Source organism: Lasioglossum baleicum, chromosome 13, assembly GCF_051020765.1.
Source record: "Lasioglossum baleicum chromosome 13, iyLasBale1, whole genome shotgun sequence".
NCBI lineage: Eukaryota > Metazoa > Arthropoda > Insecta > Hymenoptera > Halictidae > Lasioglossum > Lasioglossum baleicum.
In genome coordinates, this window is record NC_134941.1 from 8,570,296 (window position 1) to 8,586,123 (window position 15,828).

The 15,828-nt window shown below is 37.6% G+C and overlaps 1 protein-coding gene and 1 long non-coding RNA gene across 6 annotated transcripts in view; both read right to left on the bottom strand.

Moving 5' to 3' along the window:
• Positions 1-15,828, bottom strand: part of Rho-5 (rhomboid-5) — a 330,384-nt gene that overhangs the window by 51,427 nt on the left and 263,129 nt on the right. The window lies entirely within an intron of this gene.
• LOC143214754 (uncharacterized) overlaps positions 1-15,828 on the bottom strand; it is a 90,267-nt gene continuing 74,439 nt past the window's right edge. Inside the window, exon 2 of the long non-coding RNA XR_013010203.1 lies at positions 1-15,828. This exon is cut by the window's right edge and continues 25,658 nt beyond it. This is a non-coding gene — a long non-coding RNA (uncharacterized LOC143214754).

Sequence of the window (15,828 nt, forward strand, 5' to 3'; positions counted from 1 at the left end):
TTATTTAAATAAAAATAGAATTTTTTAAAAATACCACGTTTTTAAAACGGACTAAAAAGTATAACATAATTTTTCCCAGTTTACAAAATATTTCAGATTGCTTTAACCATTAAATCAAATAGAATTTTCAAACAGCATTGACTTACAGAAATGTTTCTGACTGATTTAAGCATTAAATCAAATAGAATTTTCAAACAGCATTGACTCACAAAAATGTTTCTGACTGATTTCAGCATTAAATCAAATCGAATTTTCAAGCAGCAGTTAATTAAAAAAATCTTTCACCCTTCGGCGTTTCATCTAACAAATTTCAACATTTCCCTGTCAGAAGGAAACTGTATTTGCCAAAGTATCTACGAGAGAAGATTCCCGAATTCGATTTGGCGAAGCGGGATTCAGCGGAGTCTGTCAATTTTTCAATTTTTCCCCGGCTCATTAATCTTTAATAATAAGTCGTCGATCCCCGCCGGCGAGGGAATAAAAACCGGTGACAAATGAAAGCCCCAGCGAGTCGAACACCGTGACAGACAAAATGTGTCCGGCCGATAGTTGATCCGGATCGTTGCGAACCGTCTGCCTCCGCGAACATTGCTACGTGGCAAACGTCCGAAATAGTAGACGACCAATTTTTTACGCGTTCCATCCCCCTCGCTGGTTCCTCCACCGTAAAATTTTACAACGGCCGTATACACACGCGTAGCCGCCGGAGCAAGTGTTAAAAAAGAAGCGTTAAGGCTGTTCTTAACGAAGACAGGCCGGCGGCTATTTTTATTACGTAACTGTTTGAGAGCCAGGATTTCCGGCCCGCGGAAATGTATTTTTACGTTTGCACGGAAAGTTAAGGGCCAAGTAAAAATTCGCTGTTCTTTCTTTTTAGGCACTTCTGTCTCTTTCTCGCGGCCATTGTTAGCCGGCGCGCGGAAACAAATGAACCGTGCATCGAGCCGCCTCTGCACGAAATTCTGCGCGACCTGTCGAATGTTAATATTAAATACACTCAACCCATTTTTCCTCAAAACTTTTGTGCAGCTAAAGTAATGAAAATTTAACCGTATGTTTAACCTGTTGTAACTTCGTGAAAAACAATCGTATAGCAATAAACTCCGACTCATTTTATAGCTTGAAGATTCTACTTCAGGACACAGATATTCATTTTCCTCGACGAAACTTTTACATGATGTCGCAGACGAGAAACTGTGGACCAATCTTTCCCTAAAATGCTACAAATTGAAACCGCTGTAGAAACGTTACAAAACGTTTATCGTGAATGAGAGTTCTATGGATTTAAAGATTGAAGTCTTCCCATTCTAACAGTACCTTAAAAATTCATGTACAATCTTTTTTAGTCGTTTCATGGAATAAAAACGAGGACAGAGTTAAATTGTACCTACTCATTTTTGTAATTGTGTAGCTCCTTAATAATTAAATCGGGATTTCAGTCTTCTTTGCCAATCATAAATATTTCACAACACAATTAAGCACAGTTTTAGACACTTTTAAATCCTTGTCGCCCATCGCCGTACTACGTGAAAAATTAAAACCCCAGTTGCCCGGAGGAATCACGCGGACAGTTCATTAAATAAGAAGGATCGCGGAAAATCGTACCTTTTGTCGAACATAATTTCTTTCCCAGAAGTCAAATGACTCGTGGGTATTTCATACTGGCTGAGAATAAAGCTCGTAACTCCCGCGGTGCATTCAAGGGATGTCTGACGCGGTGGACGTCGCACACGTCTCTGAATAATAACCACGTGCAAGCTCTCCGGGTGGTATTAGAATTCTAGACGTGCAATTACAGTAGATTAACGCCTGAGAATTTTTTTTCTCCCTCCTTGGTTCCGGTTCGATGTAACCGGCCGTTTACATCATGCGATTGCGGTAACGTTCTACGCAATGCGGCTATTATTGCGGATACCCGTGGCATTGTTTCACTGTGGTACACATTTTGTTTCGCGGTCGTGTCCTCTGTGCTCGCGGTAATAGCCAATAAAATCCCACCGATCCTTAAAGATACCGTTTTTCGAGTGTTTAGATACATTGCCGCTCCGTGGCCGGGCTAAATTGTTCTCACGCTTCCACAGCTCTGCACACTCCGCGATAATGCTGCGAATCTCCATTTCGCCAGCTGCGAGAACGCGAAACTAATTACGATTTTAACTCCCGTATTAATATGCTTACAAGAAGTGATCAAAATAATAATTGTCTGCAGTAATTGCAATAAGTTGATTGCAGTAAGTTAAGCAAATAACTTTTCTCGAAATCTTCTGGTTGAATTCTTCAAAAATTTGACTCCTAAGATATCTAGTTATCGATGTACGATTTAAAAAATGAAAATAATGTTAAAAATATTATCTAAATAAACTAGTTTTCTCGAAATCTTCTGGTGTGATCAAATTCCTCATTCTAAAACCTGCTATTTAAATAATATTTAACTCTCCTACACCCTCTAGTACCCGGGATATCTCAAGAAACGTGTTTCCACCCCTAAACTGAGGGTTGATTTCACCCCTTCAATGCGGACGATGACCGATAAAATAAATATGTGTCGAATATTTTCCTGAGAAATATCAATTTATACAAGGTGGCCCAAAAATCATTAGGTCGTTCCAACTTCAACGAATAACATTTTTACAAATCATTTTTTAAAGTATCTGTTTCAGGTTATTAAAATACAATTTTTTAGAAATTAATTACAATTAAATTCACGACTCTTTCTACAAAGTCAGCGGGTTAGAAATAAAAGGGTTATTCGATTATACATAGTTTAGTCTATGTTATGCTCGATCTAGATTGGAAGATCGAGCGAATAATTGATCGCGAATGATTCTAGCTAAACGAGGGCAGTGTTTTTCGTTCGATTCTCGCAGGATTCCTTCGAGGATCAACCGGATCGGCAACACGTTTGCTAAGTGGTGCTGATTAAGTGGCACCCTTAATGGCTGGTACTTGAATAACGAACATAATCATTAGTAACGGAGGCAGTTTCCGGTACTCGTGCTAATAACCAGCTCACACGCGATCGTAATTATTATTTGCGGGGTTTTGGACGGCCGTGTTCGGGTATGCCGCAGGAAGTCGTGCTATCAATCGCTCTGGTGATAACGAGGAGACGATGAGCAAACTTGGAATCCTGAATTGTTGAAAAAAAAAATGCGAAAAATGAATTTAAAACTGCAGTATTTATATGGCAGAATGAATTATGTTGACTCTATCGTTGGTGACGAGCGGATCCAATGTAGAAATCAAAGGCTGAATCTCACGGGGTTAATTAATGAAAACGTGATTCGTTTTCGGAAATCTCGCTCGGAATTGTAGGACCGATTAAACGTGATGACACTATCAAAGTGGCTGTCGACGAGAAACTCTGTTAAGCTCGTCGAAGCCAGCGAACGTGAACGACGATGAAACGCGTTTTCCGAAAATATCGGATGCCCGATAAGTGTCGCGGGCAGAACAAAGGCCGGTACCTACGAGCGGATATCGGCCATGATACAATATTGCCGATGTCTTCCAAGTGGACAACTTGGACTACATCCTATTCCGAAGCTTCTTCCAAATTTGTTCTGCGCCATTGTATCAGGTGCAGAAATAAATTGCTTAAAAATTCCATTGAAAAATATTCACAGAAAATATTCGTTGAATCGAAATAAAAATGAAATAAATGAGATACGTTAAGTCAAAAATCAATTCATTGAGAACGGCAGAAAAATCAAAATCCACCATAAATTAAATTACAATAAAATAAAGTACTCTATTGAGACGCATTATTAATTACTTTTTAAGCCCACATAAAAATTGACAGCTAGAAAATCTAATATTTCAGATCCAATAGCACGAAAATTTAATTTGTCCGATCTCTGGCAGCGATTTCTACTCGGCATTTACCTATCGTTCAACAGCGTCGGAATTGGATTACCCGATGCTTGAAATTGGCTAATTTTGGCCGTAACTTTTTTCATTTGTGGAGAACGTTGCCGAATATATAAATTGTTTCTACGATTATTCGAACGAGTAATAGTGGAACATTGATGGATTCGGAATGTTTGCGCAGGATCTCTGATGTATAAACGAATTGATGAAACCCTCCGAAACCGAACGAAACGTTGTGGTCTCTATTGCAAATGATGTTCCTGTAAATTATCGTAAATTGTATACCACGAATTATTACTGCAAATTACTATAAATTGTCGTAGCGAATGATATTACCACGTATCATTGAAGAGGAGTTAAAAATTTGTACTTTTGCGTTTCGGTGGTTGCAGAGATGATTATTGCAATATGCATTAGTGCGAATTAATATTGCAATATATATTACTGTGTATCGTGGAGTGTACATTAAAATTTTATATTTTTCACTCGTTACTCGTTACATTACTGCAATATCAATTACTGTTAATTATTATTGCGAATTATATCACCGTGTGCAGTAAAGCAGACATTTAAATTTTATATTTTTGTATTTACCCTGTTATAAATTTCGTCATTTGTTATTTATATGTTTCATCTGTCCCGAATTTCGATTTAATCTTAACTGGCTGGAGAGCGTAACAGGCTACAGAAAAAGGGGCAAGATTGACCACTATAGGGGTTACCACAGATCGGATAATTTTTCATTATTTTCATCATTAATATTCACGGTGACAAGGTTCATTAATATTCCTCGACGGAGTCCACTGTTTTCTTTGAAAGAGAGAGGGTGCGCTTTCCAGACACTCTTCCCAGGCCATTTGGTAGACGTCAACGTTCGCCGGAAATGAGGGGTAAGTATTAATCGATACTTCATAACCAGCTTCCCTCGACCAGACCAATGATAAATAATCTGACCACTGACTCGATGATTCTGCCAAAAATAGCCTCGAAAACTCCACGCAATCAAAATCATTTATTTAGTGAAATAAAAATGGAAAATTAAAATATAGTGCATCGTAAACATTAATTTTAAAATTTGTACAATCAACGAAGAGCTCAGAATATTCTTTCTGAAAATAACATGCCTGGTTCAAGAAATTATTGTTCGAGTGATCATTTTCAAAAGCAATTTACAGAGGGCAATATTTATGCTATAAAGAAGCTTCTCAGAACGAGAACTGAACCGGAACTCAACTCCTAATCTCCAAATTAAAATCGATAGAAAGTCCTCTAGATTCCCAAATGAAAATTCACTGACGTCAAAGCGGCGAATAATCATTCAAGAGTGCTCCCCGTCTATTTCATATCTGGAGCTTTGATAATTCAACATGATCTCATGAAACCCTCGAATCGCAGCGGGACCTCACTCCAAAAATTTATTCCGAGTGCCGCGGCGACATCAGAGGACATCTCCAAGGAGGTAGATCCTAGACGGGGGTTTTAATTCGCTTAATATCAAACGACCAATACTTCCGTCGTGGTTGCCGGCCGTTAAAGTAAAACGACAATGTCACGTAGGGTTGTGCGGCGGTGTGCGGGGGTGGGCGGATCCGGCAGACACGAAAGAAATGCAATTCCGGATGAATTACAGTCGCCACTTTGTCATCGGACCGAGAGGGGCAAGAAAGCAACATAATGCATTGGTCTGGCTCGAAAATTGAAACCGAAAATTAACGGTGTCCTTTCACATGGATGACGGCCTGGTGAAACTTCCCGAGCCTTGGTTTCTGAACTAATCTCCTTTAATCTGACTCCTCTTTGACCGAAAAAGAATTGCGGGAAGAATGTTTCTCGAAGACTTCTGAGACTAGACACAGTTCAAGCAGTGGATGGAATTATCAATATTTATAAACGAACTACGTATTTACCGAAACACATTACATACATGTGACACAAACGATGTTCAATCAAGGACTGACCAATTTTTCTAACAAAACTCGTTATGTTTCTTTCTCAGTCTCACCACACATATCCACACAGATATACAGGGTGTCACACGTAACAGTTTTCACGATTTTTCAAGTACTTGCGATAATCTGACAGAAAAATATTTTAAACAAAAGTTGATCAGTTTTCGATTGGCCAAAAAAGTTTGAAATTTTTTTCTTTTTCAGTATTGTCAAGGCCACCTTCATTTTTTCAAATGACACTTGGTATTTTTGATTTAACAGTATTATAGCCCGTATCAAGACGAATTCAACGGCCTAGTATACCATGACCTTCGGATGACCTTGAAGTACCATTAAAAAAAAAAAATGAAGGTGGTCTTAACAACACTAAAAAAGAAAATTCTCGAACTTTCTTTATTGCAATGTATAGCCAATCGAAAACTGATCGAATTTTGTTTAAAATATTGTTTGTCATATTATCGCAAGCACTTAATTGAAAAATCGTGAAAACTGTTACGTGGGACACCCTCTGTATATGGTAGAAAGTAATGGAAAATTATTTATCATAGTGGATGTTACTTTCACATTCTAAAAATCCTTGAAATTCTGTTTAACCGAATGTATCACAACAAATACGATTATTTTCACAAAAAGCTTACTTATCTACCATTAAAACTAATTCCAGCAGGCTCGGAACAATATCAATTAAGCACTTCGAATAAAATTTTCAATATGAAAGTGAACAAAGGAGTCGAATGAATTCTTCATTCATCCCACCCCAGTTCTTGGTTTCCAGGATAATTTAATTTCATTATATCAAATACCCTCAGCTAGCACACATAGGTAGCAGTAGCAAACGAGATCCAGGCTAGCACGGATATTTAAAGATCCTCTTTCGGAATTCCTTGAAGGTAGAAGTTATAAGCACAGTGAAAGAGAGAGAGATAGAGAGAGAAAAGGTGTGGGAGTATCAAGAGGAATTTCGAATGCGTCGTCGAGTAACGGAGCTCGTCAGGCGTCGCGTCGTTCGAAATTTCCGTCACGCGTGAATCCTTCTCGTATCTGTCTTTATTATCGGGCCGAAGTCGGGAAACGAATGGTAGAGAAGGATCATTTGGACAAGGATCTGACGTAGTATGCCGTGATTCGATTTCCATTTCGTGTGACGAAAATCACAGAAATCCTCGCCGTAACGAATAATGGTACCTCTATTATACAGAGTGGACCACTTTATGCATTGTTTAAACAAATGACTGCATCCGATAATTTCTTAATCGAAACACCACAGTGTAAAACAAATTGATCTTTCTAGACCCTCTCGTTTCCATGATATCTGGTTACCGAGATGCAGGATTAAATTTGTTTAGGCACCGTTTAAACAAATAACTTTTTTCGACATTTTCTTACGGGACCACATTCCTCTTTCGAGAAAGCACGATTTAAAAAGAAATTGACTCTCCTACACCCTCTACTTCCCGAGGTGTCTGAAGAAACGTGCTTTCACCCGTAAACTGAGGGTTGATTTCACCCCTTCAATACGAACGATGATCGATAAAATAAATACATGTGTCGAATATCTTCCTATGTACTGTCTTTTACTATGTTTCAATGAAATCAACTTGTACAGGGTGGGCCAAAAGTAATTTTTAAAAACATTTTTACAATTCATTTATAAAAAAGTTTTTACAAATTAATTACACGTTAACATTATTCTAGAAGTTTGTACAAATTCGAGTCGACGAGACTGGTCGTACACACGACTGCAAATTGATTCCGTAATTGATAAGGCCGACAGTGCCCGTTGGAAGTCGTTTAACGATATCCATCAGGAAAATCGAAATTTCACGGCGCGGCGGAGCGGGTATCCCGATTAATATCGCGGGGCGGAAATGAAGCATCGCGACGGAATGGAAGCAGCTCCCCGCTTCCTTGACAATGTCTTATGGGCTGATCCACTTCCTCGAATGATGTCGTCAATGATTTATGAGCCACTAAGCCCCATCCTGCATGATCTCTTCCATCTGGCGCCACTTTATCAGAGTACCATCGGTGTAAACAGGCTGCCACCAGAGCGATTGCACCGTTACCTACAAGATATGCATAGAGGGTTAGCCTCTATCAGGAAGATAGAGACCCGTCCGAGCACTAGAAGCGGTGCCGCTCTCCACGGTTGACGGATTTTCTTTCGTTATGCGAAATTACCTCCTAGATTTCTGGCCAGATTTCCCTCAGAATTTCCACGAGACACGTCCCTCACGGTACTCCGACCGCCTAGTCGCCTAATTCATTCTGATAGACTGCGGATCTTTATGCAGATGCGGATCCACTGGTGCGGAGCCTCTCAATAATCTATTACGTTTCCAGTTCGCACAATACTTCTTTATTTTATCAACGATTTTATTGCCGACTCATTCAAATCCGTAAAGGAAGAAAGAAACTTCTTTCACTATTCTTGCCTATCGTTACTAACAAACAATTTTTATCAGTTCAAGTTAATTCGAACTTGTACAACATTTTAGAATATTGACATAATTAAAAATGGAGTTGAGAAACCATCTTTTTTCTGTACTAGAGATGTTATTGCACTGTCACCATAGTGGTAAAAATAAATAGATTGCAAATCTTTCGGCACATGATTAGATTGCGAAAACGAAAAATATTAATTGTTAGAAGAAAATCATCTAATTAGATTATAATACAATTTAACAAATAAATATTTCTTACTGTAGATACCAGAAATGTTACTGCACAATAAAATTCACTATTTCAGTGGAAATAAACTAAGCTACGAGTGTATACGTATATTTGGATCCAATCGATGAAATTGAGACTCTGAATGGACACGAACGGATTCGACCAACCCCTCGATTAGACTTCATACGCCGTGGATGCAATTTTTCCTACGATCGTCGAGGAGGAATTCGACAAAACAGAGAAAAGTTGCGAGAGAGACTTTTTTCTAATTAAATTGTCACGGCACTGACTTTCTTCAAAGGAGTTTTGAAACACTGTGAACTAATTAGGTCCACTCGAACAGCGGAAAAATAAGTGAAACACGACAAGGGAAACCGTTGTTGATGCGCAATCGTCTGTTTAAGATGATACACGAATATTAATTCATGCGGAGCAATTCGCAGGAGTCGCAATTTTTTGCTGAAAATTAACACAAAACTAGGTTCTGTTCAGCACACATTTATTGCACATTGAAGCAGTTGAAAAATGTACGATTAATTGAATTCTACATTTAATTACTGCAGTAATATATAATTTATTGAATTGCACATTTAATTACTGCAAAAATGTACAATTTATTGAATTGTACGTTGAACAGCAAAAATGTACAATTTATTGAATTGTACGTTGAACAGCAAAAATGTACAATTTATTGAATTGTACGTTGAACAGCAAAAATGTACAATTTATTGAATTGTACGTTGAACAGCAAAAATGTACAATTTATTGAATTGTACATTCAACAGCAAAAATGTACAATTTATTGAATTGTACATTGCGCAGCAAAAATGTACAATTTATTTCATTGTACATTGAACAGCAAATAATGTACAATTCATTAAATTTTACATTGAACAGCAAAAATGTACAATTTATTGAATTGTACGTTGAGCAGCAAAAATGTACAATTTATTGAATTGTACATTCAACAGCAAAAATGTACAATTTATTGAATTGTACATTGCGCAGCAAAAATGTACAATTTATTTCATTGTACATTGAACAGCAAATAATGTACAATTCATTAAATTTTACATTGAACAGCAAAAATGTACAATTTATTGAATTGTACATTGAACAACAAAAATGTACAATTTATTGAATTGTGCATTGAGCAGCAAAAATGTACAATTTATTGAATTGTACATTGAACAGCAAAAATGTACAATTTATTGAATTGTACATTGAACAACAAAAATGTACAATTTATTTAATTGTACATTGAACAGCAAAAATGTACAATCTTGAATCACGGTACACATTATAATTAATAATGTTATTAAAATTGTTAAAAATGTTATAATATGAAAATTGTTAAAAATATAACCTTACAATTCTGAAAACTATCTCTTCAACAAATATTTTTTATTCTTCATAGTAATTGCTCGAACGAATCGAGCAATTTCTTCCACACCACTAAAAACAAAAGGATCATTTTGAGGAATGAACAAGTCACGTTGTCCACCTTGTGTATGGGATACGAAAGGTACCGAAAAACACGGCGAATTAACGCAAAATGATTGCGTGTGTCGAGCGGAGGCGGGACCGGACGTCCCGCGGAAATAATTTACGAATCGATAAAAGTTTAATCGATCAAGCATCCTCGTCGCGGCGTATCAGTGCCGTTAACAGGTTTCCCAATATTTGCGCCGAAAATGTTGAAGCAATCAACGGATACGCCGGTTTTTCGAAGTGACCGGTGGCTAATAAAATTGAAGGGCACCGGCCGCGGCCCCACGAATTTCAGTGCCCGTGAACTTTAATGGCCGACCAGTGATCACTCTGACAATCCTAGAGTATCGCTGTCGGCTGATTAACGAGCAGCCTGTTTGCAATTAGCCGCGGCTTTTCATTTTACACCTCAAACTTCCGAGTTTTTCCGGAGATCGTGCGAAAAGTCGATTCATCGGAGATTGCGTGTTAAAATTGTAAAAATTTATAACTCATTGAATTTTAAATATGTATAACTCATTGAATTGTAAAAATGTACAACTCATTGAATTGTAAAAATGTATAATTCATTGAATTCTATGTATATTGAAATAATTAAACACCTTATTGAATTGTAAATACTCAAATTCTCGCTTCAACTTCGAATATCGATATCTCACAAAATCATATTTACACCAAACTATATTGAATTTTACTTAACGTATGATCCCAAATTTTACAACAAGCTCTACCACTAACAAGAGAATTTAAGAAACATGATATATTGATTATTACATGATGTTGAATGATAAAAGATGCGAAAATTCGATATTTCCCATTAGCGAGTGCTGCAATAAACAAACAGAAATGATTCGATTTCAATTCACATTTCGAAAATGTTCATATATAAATGCATACAGGTCCGCGGCGGACTAATTAAACCGAGAAAAATGTTTTGAAACGTAGCGCTGGCTCGTTTCGAATTTTATGGACGTTGCTTCGGTTTCGAATTACAATTTTAATTAAGCGCGACCGACATCGGGATCGATATTCTTTTTGTCGTGAAGACAGCTCGCAGTGGACCGGTGTAATGTTTAATTAACATCGGGACAGGTAACGGGAAATGTTTGTCATCGGACATAATGGACAGGTCCTTTCACGGAGTCCGAAAATGTAATTTCAGATAAGCGTAACTCGAGACGGAATTGATATTCTTATCAAAGTCGCCTGTCGCTTGTTGTTACGGTTTCTCTTTTTTTCCCCAGATCCCCGTAATACGTCCATTAATGCGCCATATAAATCTGATGAATTGTGGAATTTAATGAAGCGAGGTAACGCGTATTTCGTGTACTATCGTTGATGGTTTCCGATTTTATTTCAGTCGGTGAATAATGGCTTCTTTAGTATCACTATTCGCCGATTGCGACCAATATAGAAGCTCTTCAAGAATCAAGTTGACGTTTGCGTCTTCTGTAAGTGGAAAATCATGTATTTTGTCTCATCGATATCCTGCACCGAAAGTTCATTTCTTTCTTTGAAGCTGCGAAACAATATATTTCTTCAAAAAGTTCTCTTCATGTCTAGAATTTTAATAGTTAACAAAATTGTCATGCTTAGACGATTAAGCATTTTATTCGAAATTCTGAACAGTGAGAATTTTATTCGTTAACGAACAAACAGATAATTAGAATATACAAATGATTTTTAGATAACGATTATTGAAATAGTAAAGGTGCATTCATAAGAAACTATTTAATACATTTATTTCTTATACAAAATCTGAATAAATGCAGTCTTATTGATTTATTTTTTATTTAAGCTTACTCAAACCTCTCCCTCTCTCTAATTAAGTGAGATTTATACAGGCGAACAGTCTTATTTTCACGAAGTAGTTCAGGTGATCATTATACATAGTGTTAATTATTCCATTAACAAGTGAAGTGTTCGAGAATTAAGTTCACTTTAATTAATTTAATCTTCCGATCTTCGTTTCACATTTGCATTTAACACGGACACACAGCACAGCTTTTCTAAAATAAGCGTTTTATAATATGTGTAAGCGTTATCAAATTTCACTTTCAGTTTACACGCGTTTTCGCAATTAATATATGCGCTGAAACACATAATTCTTTGCAATCTGTCGTAACGTATAACATTACACGAACGGTAATTTCGACGTAATTACCCTTTGATGGCGATACTATTTGAATTTCTGCTTCGTTCAATATACAAGTCGGAAAAGTGAGATACATAGGTGGAATTGAATATCATTAATTTTGACAATTCCGGGCACCCATCCGCGTAATTAGCGATGATTTCTAAAGCCAAATGTTTCATATTTAAGAACAGGATCGAATATTTGCATTCCCAGTACAACATTAAATAAAATAGAATTGATTTCATCCCTTAAAAATCTAATTTGAGAAAAGTATGCTAAATTTCCCAAGCTTTGTTGAATTATAATAAGATTGTGAAAGTAAATTCTTCCTAGTCTACAATTTTATTTCCTAAATAAATTGTGTTCTTTTGGAAGACCCAGCATAATATAAATAACATAACGAAACGAATAAATATTATACAAATATTATGAATAATATAAATATGATGACAGAACGAAATGAAAGAGTCGTCGAATAAATTTTTCATAGATCAGAAAACTTTTAATTTTCGACACACTGGGATTTGCCACGAACTTGACCCCGTGTCAAATGAGTCTGTAAATGTGCATAACTCGGCCAGTTCATTAAATCCAAATGCATAAATTATTCGACGTGATGTGCCGTTGAAATTTAATCAAATGAACGTTTCGATGTGACATATCGATCGTTGGCTGAACCAAGGATCAGCAGAAGAGTGTTTCCAGTGAAAACGATTTGGCGAATTCAAAACAAGAAATTGTTTTTTGTTGCCCGGTCTGGTTTCAGCTAGATAATCCGTGGTTTAGGGATGCAGTTTGCGTGAGCCCGTTCCCGTTGCGTGACTGCGAAGTCACGCTCGTTTTATACCAGTTAAAGTGGTCGGAAAACAGTTCCGTTCCTCCGTTACACCATTACATGTTTCCTGTGATGGCATCTAATAAAAAAAACACACGATAAACCGCGGCTGCCCGTAGAACCATTAATATTTAATCCTTACACCGTTCCATACTTATGCGCGTGATTAATGCGTACCGATAAACCGAGCCGAATGTTTGTCGTGGGGCCATTCGAGCATCGATCGATGCCTTTGAACGTTCGCGATCAGGATGTTATCGAGACACTGTAAATAAAACGCTGACTCCATCAGTGTCCACAACGAGAACTTAATCATTCTGATTAAAGTCAGTCTCGTATACGAGTGACAGGTTTTTTCTTGAACATCAATTTCTGCTACAATGTATTGAGTGAATTAAATTTTGTTAAGATCCAACCGGTGCATTTGCATTATAACCCGTTTGGATTACGAAAGTAATCGTTGTAATGGAACTGTGCTGAGCAATATGTTCGATGAAATTAAATAATATTAGAATGGAGTTTGAACGAATAAAGTAACTGTGACATTTTCAGCACAGTAATCAAAATTAAATTGCCTTTTGTTGCAAGAAGTAGATGTCAGAAGTTAAGACATTCCCACACGAAGCATGAATTTGTCAAACCAAGACTCCCCCGGTTGAAATACGTATCTCTCAGGGTTTTATAGCAACGGGTTCAACCCTTATGGCTTCATCAACCGCCTTTGATAGACTAAAACGTAAACTTTATCGCTTGTGTTTATCCACGTCGTTTCGCGGAGAAGACGAGGCCGATGCACTTCTCACGTATGACACTAAAAACGAGTATAATGTAAAAGAATAATGGCTGTTGCGTGCTCCATGTCCGGACAGGTAAAGAAGAACACGATAAATTGTTACGAAACGCGGGGACCATTAATTAGGGTTATCGCTGATTAGTGGTCGTACGGAATGAGGCGCATTCGTACAGGTACCTACATTCTTTGCATTCCTGCTTCCTTTAATCGCGTTATCTTCTAGTGCTACTCGTGGGCACGGCTTTCTCTACTCATTCAGTCGTGCACTTGTACAAACTTCTTGTTGTATCAACCTACTTTCACTCATTTCACCGTTTTACCAATCAATTCTTTTTCTCAATTTTCCCTACTCAATTTTCTTTCGACTCAATTCTCTCCCTACTTAATTTTCTTTTTACTCAACTCTCACTCTACTCAATTCCCTTTCTACTTATTTTATTTCTGCTCGATTATCACTCTACTCAGTTGTTTCTTTATTCAATTCTCTCCCTACTCAATTTTCTTTCTACTCAATTCTCACTCTACTGAATTTTCTTTTTACTGAATTTTCTTTCTGCTCCATTATTTCTCTACTCAATATTTTCTTTACTCAATTCTCTCCCTACTCAATTTTCATTCTACTCAATTCTCACTCTACTCAATTTTATTTCTATTGATTTTTTCTACTCAATTATTTTTCTACTTCTTTCTCTTACTACAATTCTGTCTGTTTCTACTCAATTATCTTTCTACCCACATGTACATATCTCTTCTATTCATTTAAACTTCTTTAGTTCTACTCATTTCACTTTTTGGATTCATTCATCAATTCATTGGATTGATTAAAAGATTAAATAAATTCAATAAGTCGTAAATAGTACGGCACTATTTTTACATACATTAAATATTATCCATGTTTCGCGTTTGATCAAATCTCTTTGTCATAAGTACATCAAATCCGCAGTCCAATAATAAATTTCACTCTATTCTCACAAAAATAAAATTTTCCGAATAATTGAAGAGAAGAACGACTTTCAGATTTATATTCGGCGCATCGAAGCCGCGGTTATCGAAACGCAAAATTGGCGTCGGACGTTGTAATCAGCAGCTAAAGTAGAAGCCTGGAGTAATGCCGTGTCCTGAGCACCGATGGCGGGAGCGCTACAGTCCATCAAACGACAATTTTCGTTTCCAATAACAATTAGGCGACCGGTATCGCGCGGGAGGACTGGATATTATCCCGAGTTGCTAGGATATCCAGTGCACGGCGATTGAAGGGCCGAGAGTCGGCGAGGTCTCTCGCGACACGAACAGCAGTGCAGCGGAGTGCAGCCACCGCCGCGCCGCGCGCTTCGCCGGGGCGATTGACCTGGCTGACCTGACCCAGAGTTGCATCGGAGTGCAACCGTGTTCGGACGGAATCGCCGGGATTCGAGCGTGTTCGCCGCGACCGGGGGAGCCGCTCGATATTCCCGCGGACCAGCCAGTAGTGCAAATCCTACTGTTGGCGAATGCAGACCTCCACGACGCACAGTGCGTTGGAAAGCTTGTTCTCTCGAGAAAATTCCATCACACGAAAAAATATTTAAGACGGAAGTTGTAGAACATAAAAGAGACGATGCTTTAATTTGTTTGACATTGCAGTATCCTTGAAAAAATCTGTGGAGATCGCAATTGAAATTTTTAGTGGAAACCTACATTTTTGATTACGTATTCTCGAAGGTGATTGTAATTCTTGCCACAATTAAACAAAGCCAGAGTCCTTAGGTGATCTTACAATTAGTGAGTAATTTAAATTATAAATTTCGTCACAACACAGCAGTGGAATTTCATGCCAATTTTCATGAGGCAACACTTGCCGTAAATAAACAAAGGTGCTAGATGATTTCAGTCTTCTCAGTGAGTTAATTAATATAGTCTAAATTTCGCCACAACATAACAAAGGGGATTTAAATCGAAGTCGTCATTGCCGATGCAGCAATCAAGTGGAATTCATTAAGTATTCCGCGGCGTGACGCGTGGCACCGCTGTTTACCATCGCTCCTTGCTTGCAGGTTCCTCCGCAGAAATATGAATTCGAACGCAATTATTCATTGGCCGA